This window comes from Aphelocoma coerulescens, chromosome 6 (genome assembly GCF_041296385.1).
Source record: "Aphelocoma coerulescens isolate FSJ_1873_10779 chromosome 6, UR_Acoe_1.0, whole genome shotgun sequence".
Taxonomy (NCBI): domain Eukaryota; kingdom Metazoa; phylum Chordata; class Aves; order Passeriformes; family Corvidae; genus Aphelocoma; species Aphelocoma coerulescens.
In genome coordinates this window covers 29,255,709-29,269,966 of record NC_091020.1, presented here as the reverse complement: position 1 = coordinate 29,269,966, position 14,258 = coordinate 29,255,709, and the positions used below count along the sequence as shown (strand labels likewise).

Sequence of the window (14,258 nt, the reverse complement as noted above, 5' to 3'; positions counted from 1 at the left end):
CCAAATTGTATATAGATGCTTTTATTCAGTTGACTAAACCACGGGCAAGTCCTTGTTTGTAGTGCATAGTTCTCTTTGTAGTCATGCCTTAGCTTCTTTAACAAAAGCAGAGTATCTGAATGTAGTTGTTATTTAGGTTTAATATTTTAGAATTGCTTGTGTGCCAGTAGGGTCATGGAGGTCTTACCCCTAATGTAGAGCTTGGTTGCTTTTTGTCTTGGGGGACATAAACACTGTCAGCAGGATGAAGAGAGCTGAGATGCTGTTCAGTAGCCAGGGGTAGGGATTTATTGCAGGTTTTCGTGACCTTTGCATCTTCTCATTACCTTTTACAAAGTAAATACCTTGAGCTACAAAACAGAAGACAGCACGTTGCATTATGTTTTCTGATGCTGAATTAGTGATCCCTCTTTGATTTCTTCTGTATATATATATATATATATTTTTTTTTTTTTTTCCAGCAGAGATTTGGTAATCACTGTTTTTCAGTTTCTTTGACGTTTGGCCATCTGGAGCTGAGCAGAGCTTTAGTCACACACGTTAGCTGTGTGAAGTGGAGCAATGTAGCCTCTAGGGGACAGATTCAACTCTAAAGTCAGCACAGTGGAATAAGCAAAGTTACATCAGGGTTGCACTGGGTCAATCAGGTGTCTGTTTGCTATGCAGGTGACTGAGAAATGCCATGGTGTTTTCTCAGCACTGAGGGAGCTTGGTGTGAAGATGCCTGGGGTAAATCACTGCACACCAGTCAAACAATTTCCAGTTCTGTTTCAATCCTGGTTAAACCAAATAATAAGTATTTCTCTCTTAGACATGCTCTGTAGGGCATTTAGGACCTGCAAATGGCCCAGAGCTAGTGCTGATTGAGCCTATACTTTTAGGCTGCATTTAGGGTACATTTTATTCCTTAGATATCTCCCCAAGCACTGCATTCCTGTAGCTCTCTGCCCCAGCTTTTCCACACAGGATAGCTCCAAAAGCAGAAGTTAGTGAATACGGTGGTATTAGGTGATCGTTTGATTCACTTGGTTTGTGTGATTACTTTAATTGTGTCCTGAATACAGGGGATGGCATTAGATTCAGTGGACAGGTTTCCTTGTGTAACAGTACCTTTTTTTCCTTGAAAATGAGGCTTCACTTCTGACAGAAGTGTGAGAACACACTTCTGGACAAAAGTGTATATTCCACAACATTCTTGTCGGTGAGATCGCCTTCTTCCATGACCGTGATGTCCAGCTTTTCTCTGGGTCACATGAACAGCCCAGCCTTTTTGTACCTCCTGGAACAAGGCAGCAATGGGCCTGTGTCTCCAGTCTGCTGACTCTAAAGAATCTTGTATTCTTCTCCATTTTGAGTTCGAGTTGGGCTGAACCATTTGCAATCACTGCCGTGTTTCGGTTGTATCTCCACGTAAGGCAGAACATTACTTTCACAGTGCTTTACCTCTACTATTAAGTTGTCCTCATGAGTGTTTTGATAGAACCAGAAAGAGGCTGTTGGGGTTTCTTGAACGTAGAGTCTGATTAGGAGGCTGGGAATGGTGCCATTTACGGGAGTGTGAGCTACATTTCTGTTGCTGAAGTCCAGGTATGCAGGAATCAAAGCCTTCTGTTGCTGCTGTCTACACATTAAGGGTGTGATTGTAGCTTACCATATGTCATATGACATAACATTTTTAATTGGGATAGTTCAGGGAACAGTACAAGGGCAGTCACAGTGGCTCGACTGCCAGCAAAGAACCTGTGTGTTTTGGTGAATAGACTGAGATGAAACCTCTATCACCATGACCTAATTGCTGTTATTTCCCAGGCTCCATAGAAGTTTGGGTATGGCTACTGCTGCCATGGTTATGCCTTTGATGTGGTTTTAGACAAGCCCCTGAGATTAATTTCAGAATTCCTCTATCCTTCTTGGTTACATTCTTGCGAATTGCTACCCAGTGTGCTGTCCAGCCTGTCATCGAACATTTTCTCCATGTGTGGCATAGCCATACAGAATGAAAACCAGCAGGATTCTAAATGTATACAGTGTCAGGTGTTACCTCATTTTTGTTAACATGTAGTTTAGCTAACACCTGGTGACTTTCTTTACTCTTGGCTTTTGGTTTCCCTGCTGAAGACAGCTGCTCACAAACAGCTGTGTTAGTCCATTTTACAGAGCTTTGAGGATTAATGACTTTAATGCACAATACAGTAATAAAGGAACTTTGTTAAATCAATGTCCCCTCATTTGGTGACCAGGCTCTTTAATAATTAAAATGATTGCCCATCGTGCTTTTCTGCCTTTCCTGATGTCCAAAAGAGCCATTCTTGACTTGACACAGGTGCTTCTATTATTGTGCAGATGATCTGAGGGCTGAGTTTAACCACTGCCATATGGTGGGGTCAGGAGCTGTGGAAAAACTGCCCTTTTCAACTGCTCTGAGAAATGTTCAGGGACATCACAGAGGCTGCTCTGCAAAATCACCTCCCTGCTATTTTCAAGATTTTCAGGTTTGCTATAGGAGAAATTTTAAGAAGTGCAAATTATGGCAGATGAAGAATCCCAGAGGTAGTCCACATACAAAATCAGTAAGAAAACATGCTGACACTTGTGCTACTGTTAGAGAAATCCATTGTAAAGTATCTGGTCAGCAGGCATTCCCTGAGACTTACATGTACCACCACAAATAGTACTGTCAGACTGGGTAATGGTAATGACATCAGTAAGTTGGGGAATGAAAATAATTTGAGACAGCAGTCGTGGAACACATTTTGAGTATGGTCTCTCCCCATTACGGCCATCTGCTGTCACCTGTAAGTCAGCCTTTTCCTTTGAGTGTGAAGTGTCAAGCCTGTCCAGTGAACAGAACTGCCTGCTGAGCATGTGGCACAAATGAGGTGGCTGAAGGCCTTGTCTGGCAGCATTTACTCTCATGGTTTAAACTCATACTGGAGCTTGCTGTGTGAAGTGGCTTGCATCACTAGATTTTGGGGATTTTATTTGAGAAGCATTTATTACTTCTGTCTACTTCCTAAGTGAGCCCGAATTTGTGGTTTACTAAGTAAGTAGGTAATTTAAAATAGTGAGGTGTTTATAGCAAGTCATTGTGAATGTGTTTAACAGGATTCAGAGCACCACAATTCGGAAGTTTTGTCTGTGTAGCCACCGATGCCAGTCAGAGCTGACCCTAGTTCTGTGATGCTCCTCTCCTAAGTACAGGCCAACTCAGCCTTTCCTCAATGCTACAGCTTCTCTCCTGCTCTGGGATTCAACATTCCAGATTCCAATGGTTAGCATGATCTATGAGGGCAGGTGCAGGCCACGATGTAGGAGAGGTCATATAAGAAGACAGTGGTGTATCCAAGGGGGTTAGAAACCACAGGTGATAGCATAATCTAGTAATGCTATGTTGTTCCTTCTCTGTCATTTAGACCAGCATACTAAGCTCCCATTACCTAATCCAGAGTGGTGTTGTCTTATTTACGTAAGAAGAATGTTAATGATATTTTGAATAGGCTTAAGTAGGATTGAAGTGTCATACAGATGTGGGCTGATCCTTTGCATGGGGCTTTCGTCATTTTTTTATGCAAACACATAAGGAGCCTTTTTGCTCAAATGTAGATAGGTATAATAACCTACACTTTTGAATTAGAAGTACAAATTCTTCTAAGTCCACTTATTAGCCTAGGGAGTGTCACAGTGTCTCTAACACACTGTCCTGAAAAGATACGTCAGATATTTAACCACAACATTTCATTATATAAGTCTATTTCTAGCAAAGTGCCATGTGGTTATAGGGAAAAAGAGATTTTATTTTTTCTTTGAACAGTGTAAGTTAAAAGACAAAATTGAGTTTTCCACATTTACTGCTTTAAATGGAGACATAATTAGGAAAATCTCTGTGAAAGTATTTTTGCTCTTATCCACCCAGTCATAAATTGATATACCAGATGATCAGCTTGGAGGAAAAGAACCTACTAAGGATAACTTACAACCAGACACTTGTATGGAGGCTACATAAGGGAGCAAAATAGAGCAGGTTTAAAGCTGTGTTTGGATGACCTTCAAATCCCATCTGCAGCTTCAAGTTTCAAATGTCAGCTGCAAGTAGATCATTGCACCAGAAACACTTAGGCAATAAAAGATCAAGGATGTCCTCTCTTTGCATTTGTTTCAGAAGAGAGAGAACTGTGTTGCTTCATTAGAAGCTGCTGTCTGTGGGTAGACTGATGTCTCTGGGAAGAATTGGGAAATCTTGCACTCTGGGTCAGTGCATTAATCAAGGGTGGAAAAGGGAGTATCTCCACTAGATAAGACAAAAATATTAAAATCCACTATGTTAATATAACTGCTTCAGTCTGGTGTTTGGGTTTCATGCCATGAGGTGTGAATATCCACAGCTCAGAGCCATGAAGTTTTAGAGAGTGGCAGAAGAAAGCCAAAACTCCACTGGGGTAAAGCTAAGTATAGTCAGATGGCTTTATGGTTTCTTGCCTCCTTGAACTAGAGCAGCAAATCCAAAAGACAGGCTGAAGAGAGAAATCTGCCTCCAATTCCCGTTTCAGTTGTGCACTTTCCTCTTGTGCTTTCATTGTTTACATGAAAGAAATGGGGATAAAGGGGAAGTATAATCAAGACACTGTTACTTTAGAAGCAAAACCTTAGGTCAGAGGTTTCTGCTGGCCAGAATGATCTTTGACTCGAGTGAAAACAAACTGAGCCTTAGCTGCCTCCAAGAGGCATTTGGCAGAACTGAACGGTTGCTCAGAGAAGAATAAACTGCTCTGAAGTGCCGTAAATCTTCAGGAGCTTTTAATTGTTACTACTGATGTCATTCAAGCCTGATTCCCACTGGAACTTCCTCTGCATTAATTATGGTCCTGAGGATGATAACTTGGCAAACGCAGCTGCAGCATTGCTGTTGCATCAGTTAATTAATCATCCAGGCTGGATTGGAAAGATGTGTTCCTTTACTCTCATTATAAACAGCTGTAGAGAAATGGAAAGGTTTTGAGGACTGAAAAGTCCCTTCCAGCTGTTTCACAGTGTGAGGGCTGCTGGATCCTCAGACTAATGTGCAGGTCTTGTGTGTCCATGTTTTCAAAGGCATCGTGGTGCTTGTTCCCAAAAAAGAAACATGAAACACATCAAACTCTGCAAAAGCAGGTCATCTTTGTCTCATCAGTACAGCTGTAAGAAAAGGCCTTATGAATTAAATTAATAAAGCTTTAATAACATTTTTTAATAACTTGCACAGGTGGAGCAGACAGATTCTGTTAGGAATAAATTGAAGATACCCCAGAGTGGCTTTCTTAGGCAAATGTAGAGGGATTGTTTCTGGGCCGGTTTGGGGAATAGCTTGCACACTCTGGTGATGCTGATTTCACTGTAGGTTATTAGCCTTTCCTTAGTGCCTCTTGCTGACCTGCTGCTTGAAGCCATGCAGACATCTGAAATACAGCTCACAGGATTCCCTAGCAAAGCCTCAGCTATAAGAACGAGGCCTTTGGAGTGACCTCTGTCAGTTCACCCTTGCAGTGATCTGTCAGAACTCTACCCCAGCCAAAACCAGCACACTGTCTCTTTATCTGGTCCTGTTAATCATAGGGAATATTTATGGACTTTGCTGTCTGAAGTGCAGGCTGCAGCATCCGAACATTATTTCAGCTACACTTTGAAAGCCAGTGAGGTGTATTTACGTTGCTGAACTGGGTCACTCTTTTTCTTTGTTTCTTTGTAATTTGCTCCTGAACATGCTTGGAAGCAGAAAAGACACCTTTCTAACACCATTATTTGGTTGTTTAGGCAGATAAAAGCCTCAAGCTGTTAAGTGTAATGTGCTTCATAGATCCTCATGGTGATGTTTTAAGGCAAAAATAACTTCTAGAAATGTCAATAGAGGTGAGAAATTATTATTTTTGAGCTTGTAAATTAAACTAACTGCACTGAAGACATGTTCTTTGTATGTGGTGACAGGAAACAGTGATAAATATGCTGACATATTCATAGGGATAAAGATACCCTACAATCTTGTAATTATGTTCTTCCTCATTTGTTAATTATCTGATTTCCATGGAATTCTTGTGGGGAGGGGAGAGCTGTGTTTTATTAGTAGGGCACTGCAGAATTTGGTTTATGTCCAGTGATTTTTCATGACAGGCTTGTGGCTAAAATAGCTGCCTGCATTGTCTGTATTTGGGAGCACACCTGAGTCTGGAATGACCTTCCTGGTCTGACTTGGCAAAAGCTCTTGCAGTGCCCTGTGCTTGGAATATCCCCCAAGATGTACTTAACCATGCTACAGATGACCTGCATTTGTAGTGAAAAATTAAAATAGAAAGTGACCTGGCCTCCTGCCTTGTAGGCTGCTGTGGTATCTGCTGGAAGGGCCCTGGTGTCTGTTGTTGTATTTGTAATATTTGTAGATCTTATTAAGTTCAGACTTCCAAAAAGATATTGGAGACAACTGGTGCTGCATTTCCTGAGCCTCTCGTAATCCAGAGCTATCTTCCTTTGCAGCTGTATTGCTTTAGATATGTCTTTCCTTCTAAACAGTAATTTCACTTTATTAATATGAACATGGTCAAGGTCAAGAGATTAAAAATAAAAAAAAACCCGAATTTCCAAACCATTGTCCCTTCTTTGACACTAATCTGATCCATGAAGGCAGTGATTTTCTCAGTACTGCCTTTTTGGGCTTGTTTGGTTGCATCCAGTTTAGGCCACATACAGTGAAATTGTACTTTATGCCTGAAGGAAACCTGACTCATAATGTCACGGGGATTTTGATGGTGAGAGAGCACTTGCCCAGCAGGTGAAGACACTGAAGATTCACACAGTGTGAAAATGCTGCCCAGATACTTCCTTTGCAGCCAGACCACCTCAAGAGCCTGTGTCTGGCTGTGCTCTATGGCAGTGCTTTGTCTGAGCAGAGCAGGGGACCACTGGCCATGGCCAAAAATGTGCTGCCAGCTCTGCTTGATTCCTACAATTGGTTTTTTTCCCCCACCTGCTGTAGCGTGGTAGTGAGAATTAAAGATAAAATGCTTTTCCCTTTGCCCCTTGTTTTAATCTTTTACTGTAGACTGCTTTATGGTGTGTTCTCATTCACTGCATTAAAGTTTGAAAATGTCAGTTGCTGAAGGGAGAAACAATTTTAGTCATGAAAGTAATAATTGCAGGCTTTGTTAAAGATCTGGATTTTGATTATCCGAAATACACTTACCATGAAAAGTTTGCCACGTGAATTTAAGAACTCATTACAGAAAATTGGGGAAGAATAATACCTTTTTTTGGTAATGTCACAGGATTTCATTTTTGAGGAAGAAAAAAACATGATAAAAAGTTTCATTTATCCTAAAAGATATATTACAAGGCTTATAAATTGTTTATAGGTAGTTTTTAATGTTAATTGGAGAGAAAGCTTTGATGATTTAGTGTGGAGGAGATGCTTATCTTTTGTGCAACTACTGATAGATAAGGTGAATCTTGCTCTAAAAAAAGCCTTTATATTATTAGATTTGCATTGGGAAGCCCAGCAAGGCTGGGGTGAATGATGGGCATTGTACCAAGCAACATTTACCCACTGTGAAAGATCAGTGCCTGCAGCCTTGCTAACCTAAATAGACAGCAGAAACAGAGAAACAGTTTGTAGCCTTTATTTCTTTACTTATATTAATAAAGCAAGCTATATAAAGCCTTTTTACTAATTTGGACTCCAAGAGGTTGTTATAAAAGATGTGTACTGGCAGGCAAATTGCCAAGAGTTCATCAGAGAAGCACAAATAAACACAGTCCATCAAATGGATTAACCATGACATATATTATAGGTACATGTAAGATGTTGAAAAGTGAGTGACAGACTCTGAATCGAGTTAATAAAATTCACTTTTCATGGCAGAGTAGTTGGCTCTTTGTTTCAGATAAATGGAGCTGTGCATATTTCAGGGAGTGCTTTTAATCAGAGGTATGTGCTGGTGGTGTGCTACACTAGAAGGGTTGTGAGATACACCTTAATATGTCTGTCACTTTTTAAATTTTGGCTATTACAGCCTGATACATAGAGAATCCATGTAAAACCAGCATTTAAATACATTTCTTTGGTTTATTCAGATCACAGTGTTGAAATAAAACTGCACTTTGCCTGATTTTAGCTCTAATGTTCCTGCTGATCTTTAGCAAAGGAGTCAGAATCACTTAGAACATCAGTATCTGTCAGTCTATTGATCTATCTATATTTACTTCAAAAACTGAAAGTAGGAACTGATGTATGAAGGCCATTTGCCATCCTCAGATGGTGGCCACGAATTTAGGTCAATTCTGAGTGCAAGTACTAAGGCTGTCAGATCTTAAATATGACTTAGCCGCTGGCAGAAGGTGTCGAGGCAGGTACGTCTGAACAGAGAGCCCCACAAACAAGCCCCCCTCGTCCTCAGGCACAACTGCTGGTGGACCTGGGGCAAAAGTCACACTGGCATTCATAGAACCATGGAATGTGAGGCTGGGAATTACCTGTAAGATCATCAACCCAGCACTGCCACACCAATCACTAAGCTGTGTCCTCAAGTGCCGCTTCCACAGGGATTTTAAATCCCTCCAGGGATGGTGACTCCACCACTGCCCTGGGCAGCCTGTTCAAGTGGCTGACAACCCTTTCAGCGAAGAAATTGTGCCTAATATCCCGTGTAAACCTCCACCGCTGCAACTTGAGGCCATTCCCTGTCGTCCTGTGAATTGTTACTGGGTAGAAGAGCCCGACCCCCATCTGGCTACACCCTCCTGTCAGGGACTTGTAGAGAGCGATCAGGTCCCTCCTGAGCCTCGTTGTCTCCGTGCTCAGCACCTCCAGCTCCCTCACCACTCCTCCTCAGACTGCAGTCCCTTTCCCAGCCCGTTCCCGTCTCTCCAGCCCTCCGGGTCCGTCTCGCAGGGCGCGTCCGGCCCGGGCCGGGGCGGTGCCCGCTGCTGGCGGGGGCTGCGCTGGAGGGGTCCCCGTGTCCCTCCGGGAGCGCTCGGCCATCCCGGGCTGGGATGCTCCCAGAGAGAGCTGACAGGAGCCGTGCCCTGCCAGGGAAAGGGAAAGGGAAAGGGAAAGGGAAAGGGAAAGGGAAAGGGAAAGGGAAAGGGAAAGGGAAAGGGAAAGGGAAAGGGAAAGGGAAAGGGAAAGGGAAAGGGAAAGGGAAGGTTCAGCGCTCCCCGGCGCTCCAGGCAATGCCCCGGCCCCGGAGCCTCCTGCTCCGTTCCCCTTCCCGCTCATGTTCTCTGTGCCCAAAACTGCAGCCCGTTTTGTTGCCGTTCATCTCGCACACCCCTCTTTTGTGGAACCTCTTGTTCTTCCCTTGTAATCGATTCCTTTTTCACCTGCAATTTTCCCATCGTCTCCAAATTCACTCATAGTTTCCTTTTTGGCCTCATACAAAATGTTACTGCTAAACTGTATGTACTGAATTTTCCTCACCTAAAATTAATTTTCCAAAAGAATACAGGGCTACAGTCTTATTTTTTATAAACTTTTTTTCAAAAAGATTCTTCATTTAGATCCGAAACCAGGATTTAGAATTGCTTGGATCTCTGTTTTCTGTTAAGAATAACCACAGTTAGGATGTTTTTTCTTTCATATTCTTATGATACATCTCATACTGAATAGATTATTAATGGGGGAGATTCAAGGTAGTTAGGGGTTTTTATGTGCTAGTCCTTTCATTGTTCTAAGATCACTGAGTTCTTCTAGTTTGAGTGCGTGCAATGAATGTAACATGCCCTGGTTGGTGGGAGTTTCCCATTTTGTAGCCGTATCCTGCTCAGAGCTTTTCCTGTGTTGCCTGTGTGTTCAGCAGTGGATATCAGTGACAACTGAGGTGAAGGATTCATGTGGATATGGGACAGCACACACTGACCTCTCAGAGTGTTGTACCAAACTTTCTGAACCCTCTTTGCTGGTTCTCTCTGATTACTCTGAACAGCCATTCAGCGTGAGTGTTTACCTGGGTAAGGTGTGGAGCCTGCCCACATCTCTGCAGAAAGCTTTTGCATTGAATCTCAGCCTCCTCTGTGTCAATCTGCAAGGCTTTTGGATCTCTGGACATCTGTAGGTACGGGTTCACCAGGTTTGAACTTGTGTCACTAAACAGTTGCAGTCCTGTGGTTGTATTTTCACTCAGTTTAATCACCCTGCTTTCATGCTGTTCTTGTGTGTAATCAGTGCACCCCTTGGTAACAAAATAATGTCTTTTCTGGCTTGTTTGTAGATACTGATTTGATTGGCAGTAGCCATCCCCAAACTCCTGCTAATTTTGCATTCCTAGCTATAAAATGGGTTTGAGTGATAGAAAGGTGAGGTGATGGCCACTGTCATACATTCTTGTGTCCAGAGGAACTTGCTGCCTGTGATTCAGTTTCTGAAGTCTTTTGGAACTGTATCTACAAGTGGCCTAGCCCTGGAGCAGGTAAGCTTTGGTTTTTTTTGACTCCAGACATCACAGGATTTTAATTGCACTGTGCGAGCTCCTTTGAGCACCTCTGTTCTTCCAGCTGATGACTCTGGAATTACAGGCTTCACCTGTAAAAGAAACAGGCAAGTCAGTTCTAGCAATAGGCTGATTTTATTTCACAGTGTAGTAGATATAAGCAAGAACTTCAGGCTCTACAGATCTCTGCACAGTTTTTCACAAATTCAGTTTAGTCTTGGAGTGGGGAATCCACATCCCAGTTATTTTTTCAGCACTGTGCTTTTCTTTGACTCTCCCAACTCATTTAATCCCTTTTCCTTTCCCTTGGTGAAGAGGGTCAGTGTCCCAGCATAGGAGTAATTTTCTACAGCATCTGTGTTTCTTCCCAGTTAACACTGAGGTGTCAAGGGTGAGTGTCTGCCTGGCTGGGCTGGGCTGGTGCCCTCACCCTTCCCCTCTGTTATGATATTGCTCATGATTCCAGGGGAGAGAGTAAGGAAGCTGCAATGGAAATTAAACACTGATACTTTGCTGGACTTCCCTATCCTTTACCCATTAAGTTCGGCTTTCCTTTGCTGAAATTGTTCTGAGATACCAGATAGTGACATACTGAAGCAATAGGATGGGGAGGGTATCAAAGTACATGTGTCTCTGTTGCTACAGTGGTATTTCTTTTCCTTGTTATATTTCCTTTTTCCTGTTACTATTCTTTGGTGTAATAAAAGCAGAAGAGAAAAAAATTCAGAGTTTCAATAATTTATAACAGTTACATTGGTTCTAAGTGCATCCTGTTTCTATGCTTGTGGCGGAGAATAGTGTGAGGGGGCTGGTTAAAATCGCTTATATTGCTTTTCCTGTTGTCAGTGTGAGTTGGTGGCCTGCTGAGATCCTTCTTCCTGTGCCCTCAGTTCTGTGTTAACAGGAGAGAAACAAGCAGTATTTTTTTGGATCTCTTGGTTTGGTTAAACACTCTGGCATGGATGGTATCCCTTTGCTCTGTCGTGCAGCCATTTAACAGCAAATTGTTCTTTCATTCCTCTCAGCAGTGCAGTCTGGAAACCTCCAACTGATTTGTTCTATTTTCCTGCCAGTGCACAATTTCAGTGGCAGTAAGGGAGCAGGTCCCTTTTTGTTTTGGGTAGAGAAATTTAAACTGCAAGACAGTTTCACAGCAATATGTTACATAATACTGCGCAAAGTGAAAAGTAATTAATGTGGAGGTGGAAAAGATACCCTTACTACTCAGTGCAAAGCTGGGTTGCCTTTCTGACGAAGATAGTTACCTCCTACCTCTTCATTTCCATGAGAGGCTCTCTCAGAATACCAATAATAAGAAAAAAATAATTGGAAAATTGTCTCTAATCTGTAGCAGAATCCGACAATACAAGCAAAAGATTGAAGTTACGTTATTCTGTCATCTCAGCTGCTTGATGTTTGGAAAGAGTAAGGAAATAATCAAGTGAGAAAATACCCAATACCCCCTCCTCAAGGCTGCAGAATTCTGCATTTTTCCCTCAGACCAGCCACATCCTCATCTCATGCTGCACTGGAGAAAATCTGACATAGCCTTGTGAAACTAATGAATTTTTCCATTATGGCTAAAATAGCAGTGTTAGAGTTTATGGAACATCAGTCCATCCATCTGCAGTTACTATTGAGTTACTGTTATTACTGCAGGGTAAAAGAGATGAAACTCTGCTGAAGATGTTTCCTGCCCAAGAAATTGCAGGACTGCTTAATTTTCTCTGTTGCACACTTTCTTAAGCAGCGTTTCATACAGATTTGGTTTGAAGTCATCTCAGGTTATGTGAGGGTATAACAACAAGAACAGAGTCTGGATAAACCTCCTAACTGATGCTGATCTGACTTAGACAATGTATAATCATAGATTAAAAATACTCTCAGCTTGGTTACATCCTAAGAATACTCTTCAAAGTTCTTAGCAGCTGTTACTAGAATTAGTTTACTATTGCCTAGGCGGTACAGTAGACTAAGCTGAAAACATAAAAAATAGGATTCTTGTTTCTCTTAAATATTCATCATGACTTGAATACTCTGTGTTCAGATTAATATCTTTCAAGTCCTTTCTTCTTAGGCTGCTTAGAAGGACCAAAGTGCCAGGTGAAAGGGAAGAGGGAATATGACATATAAAAAGTGCTGTTCATTTCTATTGGTTGGTGGTACATATTTTCCTGGAATATTTTGCAGTTCCAATTCCTTTGACTAAAACCAGAGAGTTCAGAAAAGGCAGGCTAACATGATCTATGCTGGAAACCCATGATGCAAGCTTAAACCCCCTGGGATTATTGTCTTAGGCACCATTCTTCATCCTCTTTCTGTGTCATATCAGTTGCTAAAATTATAAATGGTATAGATGAGATAGATAAGTAGCACCTATTTTTTTCCTCTTAAAATTATCCGGGCACTCAGTTAAATACTAATAATGGGAAACCTGTAGAAGGGAAAATAAGAGTGCTTGGTTAGACTTTTAAACTCCTTGCAACATGCTTTTGATGAAATCACTAAATTAATGGAGTGAAGAAATTGAGTCCGTGACACTAATCCATCCAAATTCCTAGTTTTAGTGAAATTAGAAAATTATTGGTTCTGATGTCCTGTATATAAGGTGAGAGGGTTATGCTTACTCACTATCCTGAGACCATTGTAAGACTGAGGAAAGTAAGGGAAGGTGCTCTACCTATATATGGTATTGCACCACATATATGTAAGGTTTTTTTTAAGTTAAAGCAGTATGTCCTAGCAAACAGATTTTTGATGCCTGCACCATTACCAGCCTTGGGCATGGCACCTCAGCTTCTAGGACTGTCCAAACCTGAGGTGCATTTCTTTCTGAAATAAACGCCAGTCCATAATCTCCCCTTGGGTAGTCTTCAAATCAGCTTTCTTTGTGGAACCCTGAAAACTGTGTAACTGTCTGTGTCACCAGGAATGCTGTCCTAGGAGTTTGCTTTTCTGCAGAAACACTTGTGGTGTCCTGTTAAAAATTAAAAGCATTATCATTAGAGAATATTAATGTCAGTGCAGTGTTTTTTGGTCTGAAGAATTCTGTACATCTCTTGCTTTTCTTCCTAAAGTTGGAGGCTTTCCTTTTCATTGTAAGAACTTACTGTAAAATCCAGAAAGGCTAAACATTATGTATTTATATAATATTTACATTTATAAAACAGCATTTTTCTTCTTTTATTGTTCCCCTAACACCAAATTAGTGTACATGGTTTGGAAATGTCATTTACACAATTTTTGCCTTATGTCTGTTAAGATATCATTATTTTCACAGGCATGCATTCCAAACACAAATCCAATTCACTGGTAGGCATCCTATAATCCTCTCATTCACCAACCCTCTAAATTCACTAAAATAAACTGTATTTTATGGAAGTCTCTGTGAAAAAAAAAAAATCCCCGTAGTATACAGTAAAAGCAGATGATGGCCATCATGTTAATCACCTCTAGAGCACACTGCTCAGTCAGTGGTTTTGGGGTATTCCAAAGGAACAGCAGCATTGATTTTGTTACCATCTTCCAAGTACGTTCACCCTTTGCCTGTGGAAAAGATAGTTCTGTTTGCAGAGCACAGACATTTTGTGGACATGCCTGCACATGTGGGTGGACATGAATGTGGCATCCCTGGCATGAGGCCCTGAGTGGCTAAATGTGCTGTGACTGCAGCTGGCGCTGCCTTGTGTGCAGGGGCTGGCAGTGTTGGTCTAGAAAGTGCCCAGGAATGGGATGCACAGGGCACTTGCTGGAGGTCTGAAGTGTCTTGGCAGTTGGTGAATTCTTCAGTCCCCTCCTGTCTGTCATTTC

General features: G+C 41.7%; 1 protein-coding gene across 2 annotated transcripts in view; it reads left to right on the top strand.

Annotated features, from left to right (window-relative positions):
- Positions 1-14,258, top strand: part of ABLIM1 (actin binding LIM protein 1) — a 193,983-nt gene that overhangs the window by 13,939 nt on the left and 165,786 nt on the right. Inside the window, exon 1 of one of the 2 annotated variants that reach the window (XM_069020087.1) lies at positions 10,053-10,073. The exons of the other annotated variant lie outside the window; for it this stretch is intronic. The gene's annotated coding sequence lies outside the window, so the exon portion shown is untranslated. Of the gene's footprint in view, positions 1-10,052; positions 10,074-14,258 lie in introns of those variants that run through there. 2 annotated transcript variants of the gene reach the window in all.